The sequence below is a fragment of the Camelus dromedarius genome, chromosome X (assembly GCF_036321535.1).
Source record: "Camelus dromedarius isolate mCamDro1 chromosome X, mCamDro1.pat, whole genome shotgun sequence".
NCBI classification, from domain to species: Eukaryota; Metazoa; Chordata; class Mammalia; order Artiodactyla; family Camelidae; genus Camelus; species Camelus dromedarius.
Window position 1 is genome coordinate 79,296,812 of NC_087472.1, and position 13,509 is coordinate 79,310,320.

Here is a 13,509-nt window from a genome sequence, read left to right on the forward strand (position 1 = left end):
TCACTTCAATCACAATAGGTGTACAAATGCTATTTTTTTTCCACAACTCTACCCAACAATTAATGCTTTTCATGTTACTCTGTCATCCCTCTCCTCTAAGTTTGATAATCCTGGATTTCTCCCAAAACTCCTGTGATATTTTAAATGCCATGATTTAATCACATTGCCATGTTCCACAGACGAGGTCTACAGTTTTCACAAAAGGGTCTTAGCATGGCATGGGAATGAATACAGAATTTTCCACATTTCTAATAAATACCTCTTAAGTTTTCTTAATACCAACTTCACTATATTTCATAGGATAAAGCAATGCAATGATCCTTTCAATATGCCAAAAATGTGGATATGAGTTGGGAAAATGTTGAAATATGTAAGATATGAAGTGTGATATAATAAAGGAACTTAATGAAGGGTGGAATTATTTCTTTACAGGAAGAAATCTTGATATAGCAACTCCTCATATATCCCACAAAAGATTTGTGTCTGGACAGTCAGTAAAAATGTCTCCACTTCCTTTCCTCCAATTTCTCTCGAACTACATTTGATTCACCTTGCCATCGATGCTTTCCAATAAGATGCCTCTTCTTAGGTTCACTACACCCTCCACGTTGCCAAATCGCTCAATTTTTAGTCATTATTTGACCAGTCTCATCCCCAACATCTTCTCTTGGCTTCTAGGGTACTTTTTTCTCCTGTTTCTCCTCCTTCTGCACTGGCAGTTCATTCTCAGTCTCCCACACTGATTCCTGCTTTTTCTCTAAACTCTACACTAATTGACTTTACTCTTTAGGAGACTGCCCTTACACAAGTCCATTCCAAGGCACTGGGAAAAGCCCTAACAGTGTGTTCACATAGTCATCCAGTTTTGTAGGATTTGCAAAAATTAGGTATCTTAACTGAAAGCAGTTAAAACTGCTGGCTATTTTCTGCTCCACTTTCTTTCCCTTCATCATACTTTCCTTAGAGTGACGTTGGAGTGACCGTGGATAATTCTGGGATCAGGGTAGGTCAGAGTAACCTTTCTGTTTCTGCCATTTTCTCAAAGCCCTTTAGCTTAAAATGTTCAATCTGCCAAAGTGTCACATTTTGGGGATAGTGAGCCCTGAACCCCATCATAGTCAATGAACAGTGTCTCGATTCCAGACTGGAACAGAATAAAAATAATGAAAAAGCTTTAGACTTATTAGTAAAATGCATAGTTAGAAACATATAACCAATGTATTGAATTGGATGTGTTAACAGGGAGCAAATCTATTATTCTCCCACCATGGTTGTTCAGAACTATTCTAATTTATCTCTTCTCTCCTAACTAGATGGTATTTCTAGACAATCCAATAATTTTCAGTTATTCTCTGACATCAGGAAAGTCACATTTTGGGGCATTAAAAAGTCAGGATAAATCAAAACTTCACTTGCTAGTGAGTTGAAAGCATCTTCCCATCCACAAGCTCAAGCTCATCTCAGGCTCAGAGGTTTAAAATGGGAAAGGAGTGACTCTATGCCTCTTTTTCCTCCTATTCTTCATCCTTTCTTATTCGCTAGCTACCACTTTGGGTTTCTCTAGGAATTACGTGGGACATTAAATATTGTAGCCCTTACTACGGTTCATCAAATGTTTTCAGTTTTTTTCCCCTTTCAGGCACATGGTAAAATTGCATTTCCCTGGCCCCTTAACAATAGGTGTGGCCATGTGATTGGTCTTGCCGAATGAAATGTGAGCAGAACGGATGCGTGTTATTCAGGGTGGAAGCTTTAAGAACCAATATACAAGTTATAGTATTCCCTTCTCAGTGCTGTGGTTGTCATGGAAGCAGTTGAAACATTGAGATGAAATTTCAGTAAAGTCAACCCGTGTTGAACATGTAGTGTGATGTGAGCAGAAAATAGATATTTATTGTTGTAAAGCTTTGATTGGGGGGATTATTTATCACTACAGAATTACACAGCCTATCCTGACACAATGCACATCACACTAATACACTAATACACATTAAAATAACCAAAGATAGAAGAATTGTGAACTTATAGCCACCCGATAACATATTCTTAAGATAGAGAAAATTTAAAATATCAAGATTATAAAAATTTTAAAAAAATCAATTAAATATCAAGATTATAAAGAGAAATTGAGAAGTCTACAATCATCAGGAAAGAATTTAGCATACCTCTATTGGACAAGGAGGAAAAGTTAGAATTTAAAAACTTTGAACAGAAAAATGAGTCATATGTCTAATAGGTATGTAGAACAGATAGAAAATATACATTTTTTCCAAGCCTCACATGAAACATTTATAAAGAATTACCTCATACTAAGTTGCCAAGCAGTATCAGATATTTCAGAGAACCAATATGATATAGATAATGTTGGTTTACCATAATGAAACTTAGGTTGGAAATCAACAATGTAGAGTACATGCAAATGGAAACACCCATAAACACCACACACATTTGAAAACTTCAAATGCGTTCCTAACTGACTTATGGATCATTTTGAGAAATATGTAATATTTATGAATAAATAATCATGAAAATATTACCAGTGAAAATCATGAGCTATCGTAAAAGCAGTACTTAATGTGAACATTTAGTAAAGCTCGATGGTAATATATGGGGTTTATGATATTATAATTTCTATTCATATTTTATGTTTAGAATAATTAACAGTAACAAATAATTTTTAAGTGAAAACTTTGAATCTAGTTGTTGTGAAGGTTTCTTGCAACTAAAATAAATTGAATAGCTTATAAATATGAAAGTTAATTCCTGTCAAAGATCATCAAATGAACAAATTCTTTGATTCTTCCTTAGTTTCTTTGACTCTCCTGTTGTGGTCTGTTGACACATCAAAGAATGATAAATAGAAGTGTATCACAATGTATCTTTCTTTGCTTAACAAACATCTTTTAAATGTGCCATAGCTTCCTAAATAGATTACCAATAATAAACAAGGCATTAATCTAAGAATACAAGAGTCAATAGAATCATTAAATACATTTCTTATCACATACCCTGCCAGAATGTGGTCCTACTACGGGGTCTGGCTTAGTCAGAAGGAAGCATCTGGTCTTTGTTTCTATCTTCTGTATTTTAAAGTAACACAGAAATGTTTTCCCTTCTTCATGAGGTAATTGTGGGTCCTTAATTCGATTTTACTGGTCTGTGCAGGTTTTGAGGTGCCAAAAAGTGCTAGATGAGGCTGCCCAAGTTTGATTTACTTGGACTGGGTCTACCCATGACGCCACCCAAACCTGCAACTGGGATAAGCACTCATCACCTGTCTTTTCTCTCATTCATCACTAGTTTCTTTTCATCTTGGTCTGACACTCTCATTTCATCTTGATGATGGAACAACTCTAGTGTTCACTGAACGGGATGTCTTCAGAGATGTGTTTGCCCATATGCAGGTTTACAACATAAAAATATGGTATGAATCACAGCTTAGTTTCTTAAGAAGTTTGAGCAGAATGTTTTCTTATAAGGAAAAGAGATTTGAAGAGACAGTTTGGAAAACAACCTATTGATCCATAAATGTATTTGCTTTTCTATGTACCTGACTCATGCTGATTAAAAGTGTGTGTACAGAGAGATGACAGAAGAAAAAGAGGCAGAATAAGAGATTTCAAAATTCCATCCCTCAATACAAGCGATTGAGAAACTGGCAAAAAATGGACAGAATCAATATTTTTGGAAGTCTGGAAACTAACCAAGAACTTGCAACAACCCAGGGAGCACTTATTCAAGAAAAACAGCTGAATCTTGCTAAATATAGTGAGCCTTGTGGCATTTTAACTTACACTGGTCCCATCTTTTCTCTCCAGCTCAGTCTTGACGAAACATTAGCAGTCTGCATTCCCAGCACCAGTACTGAAGGAGCAGAATGGACGCCATTTACAAAGATTGTCCTTGGTTGATCTGTCTGGTGGTTCAACTGGCTCAAAAGATTTGTTTTATGTGACCTAATTCAGAACTCACCTAGCACTAAGGCCACTAGCTGGGGGGTTTTGGTCAAAAACATTTACAGGTAAATGTTTTTGTCACTCCTACATGCAGCAATGGATAACAGTTGGGGAAACCAATATGCTAACAAAAATGAATGAGAGGAAAGGCTGGAGGGGTGAGAGACTCTGGGCAATTGAAAAGTTTCAACATATTCCAGGAATCTAGAAGGCTCCATGTAGGGCTATCACATGGAGAATTTGTCCCTACTGGTACTCCAGCTTCTCTTCCACACTGTGTGGACTCAGGCAATCTTACTGGTTCCCATTTAGCATGTCCAGTTAATATTGCTTGAGGGGTAGATTTATATGCCTTTGTTTTACAATACTGAGTAGGGGAAACATTCCCCATTCAGACACAGTGTCCGTCCCCATAACATAATTGGGTAAAAGAGATGCAGCCACTTCCCAAAGCTTGTTCAAACATTACCAGTTCTCCTACAAAACTTACCTTGATTCCATCAACCTTTGCATTCCTAGCTGTAGCTTCTATTAGGACTCCATCAGCAGGTCTTGGTTTTATAATATTAAGTAGGGGATGTATTCCCCAGAATGACATAATATTCATTCCCATAAAACATTCAGGTAAAGGAGACATGACCACTTCACATAAAGCTTGTTTCAACATTCCAATTTTCATAGTCTTACCAGCTCTCACGTTTTTATGTTCTCTCAATCTAAATTGTAGCCCACGTTAGGGCGTCACCAGTACATTTTGGTACCAGAATGTGGTACCAAAATCTTATCAGAGGGTCCTGGAAACTTCTCTTTTCCACCCCTCTGACCATTTTACCCATTCTTGTGTAAAACAGTTTGAATCCCCAGCATGGGGTTGAACCAAGGGACCCTGGCCCTTTGGTCATTATTTAACTTGATTAATTGCCTTATCACTGCCCCAAGCACAGGCTATAGTTGGTCAAGTTTCTTATCATAATCTCTGCCTTTAGGTTTAAAAAATATCCAAACTGTGAGAAATAGACTAGACTTATTTGGGGAACGTTAATATTGAGGGACCAGCAAGGGGTCCTTTGGCCCACCCAACCTTAGGTAATGCTGTATGAAAATTTTTGTTTTAATCCCTTCAATGTCCATTTTATTCATCACATTTCTTAATAACCATCTAAAGATTTCCTCCACTCTGCTGGGAGGAATCCTGTGACTCTCCCCATTCTGTTTCCTCTTGGGTTTTGCCCCTCTCGATATTTGCTTTATTCACCTATTCCTTAATAACTGTTTAAAAATTTTCACCCTGCTAAGATCAATTCCTTGATTCTTTCCTCTGCCTTTCCTTATTCTCTTGTTAATTAACTTAATGTTTATTAGCACCTATAAGACCCAGGGTGGGAAGCTGAGACAACAAATTCAATAAGGCTTCCCAAACTGTCCTTCAGTTTTGCAACAATCAGGTTATGTGGGCTGCTCATGAAAAAGGGACCTGTCTTAACCATAGAATTTCCATTGCCTGGGTAGTGGGCGCATTCAGTTGGTGAATATCTCAATCATCATAAAGCTAGTCCCACGTGGTTTGCATGCAAAGCCTATCAGCTGCTTCATCTGGGGTACTCCAGTTGACATTAGTAGAGGGAGATGGGGCAAACAGACCTTACAGAGACTTTTATCCAGTCCACCAGGGTGGCTGTTCCCTCTGGAACAACCGCCCATGTGTCTGGATCACACATGGCCATCTGTGATTGTTCCATAGCGAACTGAAGATCCTGCATCAGCCCAAACATGCTCTTTAGCTCTGCATCATCCAAAACCAAAGACACAGCCCCCGAATTAGTCATTTTCACACTCCATTTCCAGAAAGATTCCTCAGGAAGCAGATGATATGGATCTACAAAATGAAATAACTCCATCACATTAGATCTTCTGGTTTTAAGTTTCTTCAGTTTTGTCCTCCTCCCACATGGACTACCTTCTGGTCATCAGAGGTGTCAGAAGTACTTTTTGTTGTCCCTGCATAATTTTTCCCTTGAGGGGAGGCTTTGAGGGTAGTGGCTGAAGCTTGGACTCGCTGAAATCTGAGTTTGGTCTAGCATCAGGATCCAACCCAGTATTTACTTTTACTTTGAGCTTAGCTATTACAGACAACGATAATGAAGGGATACAATATTTTGCCTTTTTCTTATTGGTTTGCATTTCAACATGCATCAGGGAACCAACTCCCCAGGAGTTGGAGCCATCTCTCAATTCCACTGGTAACTTTTTCCAGTAACTGAGTGCAGCATGGCTGCTGCTCCATACCAGGGGTGACCACGTGGCTGCCCAGGAATCAAAAATTCCTCTTCCTCCACTCTTTCATCCTTTCTCTTCTCAAATCACATGTTTCCATGAGCCAGGGCCATTCTAGCAAATCCAATTTCTCTGACTCCAGCTGAGTTGGAAATACTTACCCAGTTTTCCACCTGTGTAGAGAAAAACCCAGTTCTAACCCACTATAAGTCTTTCACCTGTTTGTCTCCTTTACCCTTCATAGAAAACACTCACACAGAACACTTTAATTCGGACATTCCCGGTCACCAAATGTGTGGAAGTTCCTCCTCAAACCAAGCAATTTTCTGTGACACCATCGAGATGTCCTACAATTGAACTCAATTCTAATACTGTCTACGTGGAAGTGTTGGTAGATCCTCACAGTTTAAGGGCTCAATCCTGAAAGATGTCAGTTGCAAGCCCAGATCATCACCTCTGCTACTGACCAACCGGCTATAGATCAGAGGTTCCAATGTCCCCCTCCTTGGATTTGATTAATTTGCTAGAGCAGATCACAGAGCTCAGGAAACACTTATTTACACTTACCAGTTTATTAAAAGATATGATAAAGGATACAGATGAACGGCCAGATGAAGAGATACATAAGGTGAGGTCTAGGAGAGTCCCAACTGCAGAAGCTTCTGTCTCTGTGGCTTTAAGGTGTGTCACCATCCTGGTGGGGATGTTTCCCCCCATGAAAGCTCTCCAAATTCTGTACTATTGGGTTTTTTATGGAAGTTTCATCATGTAGGCATGACTGACCATTAACTCCATTTTTCAACTTGTCTGCCTTCTCAAGAGAATGGGAGGAAGGGCTGAAAATTGCAAGCTTCATGGCTTGGTCTTTTCAGTGACCAGCCCTCATCAAGGAGCCTTGTAGGAACCCACCTAGAGTCACCTCAACAGAACAAAAGACACTCCTATCATCTAGGAAATTACAAGGGTTTCAGGAACTCTGTGTCAGGAACCAGGGTCAAAGACCAAATTTTAGAACAAAAGATGCTCCTAGTACTTTTATCATTTAGGGCATTACAAGAATTTTGGGAGTTCGGTGCCAGGAACTGAAGGCAGAGACCAATAAATGTATTTTCTATTATTTCACAGAACTACAAAGTAATCATAGAAGAATTAACAAAATGGTGACAGTAAGTCCTTACCAGTCAATCATTACTCTAAATATAAATGTTTAAATCCCCCAATTAAAAAACAAAGAGTGGGGAGGAGGGTATAGCTCAGCAAGCATGAGGCCCTGGGTTCAATCCCCAGTACCTCCATTAAATAAAGAAATAAATAAATAAATAAAACCTAATTAACTCCCGCAACCCTCCCCCATAAAAAACCATACAGTGCTGTATGTCAATTATATCTCAATAAAACTGGAAGGAAAAAATAAAAAAACCAAACAGTGGCTGAATAGATAAAAAAATTAGACCCAATTATATACTGAGTGCAAAAGGCTCACTTAAGCTTTAATGACACTCATAGGCTGAAAGTAAAAGGATAGAAAATATATGCAAATGGAAAACAAAAGAGAACAGGGATAGCTATGCTTCACAGACTTTAGGCAAAAACAAGAACAAGAGGCAAAAAAGGTTGTTATATAATGATAAAAGGGAGCAATTCATCAAGAGGATATAACAATGGTAAATACATATGTGCCCAATATTGGAGCACCTAAACATATTAAAAATCATTAACATATCTGAAGGCAAAAATAGGTAACAATGCAGTAATAGTAGGGGATTTAAATACTCCATTCTCAGCAATGGATAGGTCATTCAAACAGAAAATCAGTAAGGAAATAATGGATTTGAACTGTACTCAGGACCAAATAGACGTAACAGACATACAGAACATTCTGTCCAGTAGCAACAGAATACATATTCTTCTCAAGCACACAGAGAACATTGTCCAAGACAGATTATATGCTAGGTTACAAAACAAGTTTTAACAAACTTAAGAAGATTGAACTCATACCAAGTATTGTTTCTGACCAGAATGGTATGAAACTAGAAATCAGTAACAGAGGGAAACTGGAAAATTTTTTAAATGTGGAAATTAAACAACATCCTCCTGAATAACCAAAGGGTCAAAGAAGAAATCAAAAGACAAATTTTAAAAGTCTTGAAAAAATTAAACTGAAAACACAACATACCAAAGCTTCTGGAATGCGGCAAAAGCAGTTCTAAGAGGAAAGATTATAGTGATAAATGCTTACCTTAAGAAAAAAGAAAGACTCAAATAAAAAAACCTAACCTTACAACTCAAGGGACTAGAAAATAAAGAACAAAGTAAGCCCAAAGTTAGCAGAAGGAAAGAAATAATAAGATTAGAGCAAAAATAAATTAGAGACAAGAAAGACAATAGAAAAATCAATAAAACTTAGGGTTTTTTAAAAAAGATAAACAAAACTGACAAACCTTTTGCTAGACTAAGAAAAAAAGAGAGAGGATGCAAATAAATAAAATTATAAATGAAAGAGGAAACATTACAACTGATACCACAGAAATACAAAGGATTGTAAGAACCTACTATAAAAAAGTATATGTCAACTAATTGGATAATCTAGAATAAATAGATAAATTCCAAGAAACATACAATTTGCCAAGACTGAAGCATGAAGACATAGAAATATGAACAGACCAATAATGAGCAAGGAGATTGAATTAATAATCAAAACTTCCCAACACAGTAAATCCTAGGACCAGATGGCTTCAGAGCTAAATTCTACAAAAATTTGAGGAAGAATTAGTATCAATTTTTGTCCAGCTCTTCCATAATTTTGAAGAGGAAGGAATACTTCCAAACTCATTTTACAAGGGCAACATTATGATGCTACTGGAGTCAGACAAGGACAGTACAAGAAATGAAAATTACAGGCCTATATATCTGATGAACATAGATGCAAAAATACTCAACAAAATACTAGCAAATTTAATTCAAGAGCACAATAAAAGGATCATGCACCATGATCAAATAGGATTCATCTCTGGGATTAAGATGTTTCAACATGTGCAAATCAATCAGTGCGATACATTAACAAAATGAAAGATAAAAATCATATCATATGATCAGTTCAATAGATAAAGAAAAAGCCTTTGATGAAATGCAAACTCCTTTCATGATAAAAACTCTCAACAAATTAGATAAGGAAGGGAATGTACCTCAACATAATATAGGCCATATATGAGAAGCCCACAGCTAACATCACATTCAACGGTGAAAAATTAAAAGCCTTTCCTCTAAGATCAAGAACAAGGCAAGGATGCCAACTCTTACCATTTCTATTCAATATAGTACTGGAAGACCTAGCCAGAGTAACTGGGCAAGAAAAAGAAATCAAACACATTCAAATCAGATATAAAGAAATAAAATTATCTTTCTTTGTAGATGACATGATCTTTTATATGAAAAACCCTAAAGACTCAACCAAAAACTGTTCGAACTAATCAACAAATTCAGTAAAGTTGCAGGACACCAAATTGAGATATTAAAAAAAAAGTTAGTTGCCTTTCTTTACAGTAAAATGAACTATCTGGAAAAGAAATTAAGAAAGCAGTCCCATTTACAGTAGCACCACCACCACCACCACCACCACCACCGCCACCACCACCAGCAACAACAAAACCTTAGGATTAAATTCAGCCAAGGAGGTAAAAGACCTGTACAATGAAAACTATGACACTGATCAAAGAAGGTGAAGAAGACACAAATAAATGGAAAGATATCCTGTGTTCTTGGATTAGAAGAATTAAAGTTGTAAAAATGTCCATACTACAGAAGGCAATATATAGATTCAATACAATCCCTATCAGAATTCCTGAATGACATATGTTGAGCATTTGTCAGATGTATACCTTCTTTGGTGAGGTGCCTGTTCAGATCTTTTGCCTGTTTTTAACAGGTTGTTTGTTTTCTTACTGCAGAGTTTTCAGAGTTCTTTGTATATTTTGGATAAGAGTTTTTCATCATATGTATCTTTTGTGATAGTATTCTCCCAGTCTGTGTCTTGTCTTCTCATTCTCTTGATGTTGATGGATTTTTGAATCTTGAACCAGCCTCACATTCCCAGGGTAAATCCTACTTAGCCATAGTATATAAATTTTAAAATATGTTACTCATTACAATTTGCTAATATTTTAAATCTATCTTCATGAGGAATATTTGTCTATATTTTTTCCTTTCTTTACTTATTTTGTTTGCAAATTAAAACAACAGTGAGATACCCCTACATACCTATTAGAATGGCCCAAATCCAGAACACTGACAACACCAAACGTTGGTGAGGATGTGGAGCAACAAGAATTTTCATTCATTGCTGATAGGAATGCAAAATAGTGCAGCCATTTTGGAAGACAGTTTGGCAGTTTTTTTGCAACTAAACTTACACTCACCTTACAATTCAGTAATTGGACTCCTTGGTAGTATGAAAATGAGTTGAAAACTTGCATCCACACAAAAATCTGCACACAAACACGTACAGAGGCTTTATTCATAATCTCCAAGCTTGGAAGCAACCAAGATGTCCTTCAATAGGTGAATACATAAACAAACTGTGATACGTTGGTATAATGGAATATTATTTGACAATATAAAAGAAATGAGTTATTAAGACACTTAAGACATGGAGGAACTTAAATGCATATTGCTATATGAAAGAAGCCAATCTGAGAAAGTTACATGCTATATGATTCCAACTATGGAATGTTCTGGAAAAGGCCAAACTATGGAGACAGTAAGCAGATCAGTGGTTGCCAGGGCTTGGGGGTAGAGGGAGGGATGATGGTTAGCTAGCGCACATATGATTTTTAGGGTGTGAAAATACTCTGTATGATTCTGCAATGGTGGATACATTTCATTATACATTTGTTCAAACCCATTGAATGTAAACCAAGAGTGAACCCTAGAATAAACTATGAACTTTGGGTAATTATAATATGTCAGTGTAGGTTCACAAATTGTAACAAATGTACCACTTTACTGTGAGATGTTGATAGTGGGGGAGGCTGTGAGTATGTGGGGGTAGGGAACTCTGCACTTCTCAATTTTTCTGTAAACTTAAGACTGCCCTAAAAAGGTTTATTTTTTTTAAAGTTGCCCCCCCCAAATCCATCAATGTTATCCACTATGTTAACATACTAAGGAAGGAAAAAAATCACATAATATTTTCAATTGATGCATAAAAATTTTGAAAAATTAAAATCAAATAAAGTACAATTACCTACCTATTAAAATGATTAAAGTAAAAAAATACTGTTAATATCAAATGCTGTTGAGGATGGGGAGCAGCTGGATCTTCTGTACGTTGCTGGTGGGAATGTAAAACGGTACAATCATTCTGACAGTTTCTTATAAGACCAAACATATATTTGCCCTACAACTCTGCAGTTGTACTCTTGGTCAGTTACCATAGAAAAATGAAAACATATGTTCATATAAAATCTTGTACATGAATAGCAGCTTTATTGATAACAGACCAAAACTGGAAACCACCCAGGTGTCCTTCAGAGACGTTCATGGTTAGACAAACAGTAGTACGTCCATATACTGGAATACTACTTATCAATAGAAAAGAATAAACTATTGATATATGCAAAAAAAAATTGAATAAATCTCCAGGGAACTATGCTGTGTGAAAGAAGCCAGACACAAAGGCTACGTATTGTATGATTCCATTTATATGTCATTCGGAAATAGAGAAAACTATAGGGATGGAGAACACATCAGTGGTTGCCAGGAGTTGGGGGTGGGAGGGAGAGGAGGTGTGGCTATGAAGGAATTTCAGGAAGGAGTTATCACATTGTCACATTTTATTCCTAGTTAAACTCCTCTTCAGCCACCACTTCCTTCTTCCCTCTTCCTATGTGCTCCTTAAAGAAAAGCTTTTCATCCAGCCTTCCCTAGACCTCCACCCTTGGTTTGGATCAGAAAAAAAGTACCAGTTCTTCCCCAAGCGTATCTCTGATTTGTGGCAAGGAGCAGCAGTTTGACATGAGTGTGAGGTGTAGGGGGTGACCATTTGCTTTCATTCTCCGTTGTGCTCAAAATTACTTTCCAGTTCTACCTTTGCCTGTCCATGACTTTTGTGTTAATAGTAACTTTTGATTTTGAGGCTAGCCTATTTTCATTTGTTTTTAGATCTTGTTTTTACTGTATTGTTACCAGGGCCTTGTCCTGAATGCAAGAGAAGGGGTCAATCTCACAATGCAAACCTATTCCTTTCCTCCCACCCCACTGTCCCCAACCAGTAGCTTAATTTTAATTCTGAAGAAACTGGGTAAAATGACAAGTGTAGTGTTTAGGTCATTTTCTTTGATTTAAGTCTGATGTAAATGTGCAGTAATCACTGCTTCAAAGACTAGAAGCCAAGGAATAAGATTTTGGTGGTACAATAGGGATCTTTTTGACTTTGTTGATACCAGACGGAAATGTATCTTTCTTAGCACTCATTTCTGCTCCTAATAATTTCAGAAGGAATCTCCATAAAGATATGGGAGTTTAACTAAATAATTTAAAATGTTTATTCCATTATAAATGTATGACTATTTAGGAAACTCTAAAGTATTTCTTCCTCTCTCACAAATCTGAATTGTGTTTTTCTTCAACTGTTTAATTTCAGTGCAGTTTTTACCACTTGACCGATCACAATGAATAGTCTAATATAAGCTTACTGAGTTTTGTTACATTTGTTATATTTTCATTTTAACCTTGAATTTAATATATGGGATATAAAAGAGAAGCCAAGTGTAGCCTTTTCTGAACATTTACAGCACACCACGTACCATGGAGAAGATCACAAGCTCACGAGTAGCTAATTCAAGGACTTTTTTTTTGAGAAGTCAAGACCAGCAAATGGGTGCATGTTTAACTGTTTTTTTTCCTGGATGCAAAACATACTTTTATTAATTCACTCCCAAGCTTGACCTCCAGACCTGTTTGTCTCCTTACTCTACCTTTACCTCTTCCAGTCAAAATGTTACCAGTTGTATTCAGGGTAAGGAGAACTTAGTCTTAACCAATATACAGCTTGAGGTGGGAAAAATATGTCTAAGCAGAGACATCACGTGGTTAAAAAGTAGAGGGTGAATATTCAGAGAAGAAGGTGATAGATCAACACCAAATTCCAGTCAATCAATAAATCTCTCATCTGGTGAATGCAGAGAATTTTTGGTCATGTCCTAGGGTATCCCTCAAATGAGGGTCAAGAAGAAAAAGAGGATAATATCCCAAGAATATGCTGAAGCAGTGATTAGGCATA

At 36.9% G+C, this 13,509-nt stretch overlaps 1 long non-coding RNA gene across 1 annotated transcript in view; it reads left to right on the top strand.

The window, feature by feature from the left end:
* Positions 1-3,889: 3,889 nt before the first annotated feature.
* The window catches only part of LOC135320173 (uncharacterized), a 33,355-nt gene continuing 23,735 nt past the window's right edge, over positions 3,890-13,509 (top strand). The window contains exon 1 of the long non-coding RNA XR_010379411.1: positions 3,890-4,021. This is a non-coding gene — a long non-coding RNA (uncharacterized LOC135320173). The remainder of the gene's footprint in view (positions 4,022-13,509) is intronic.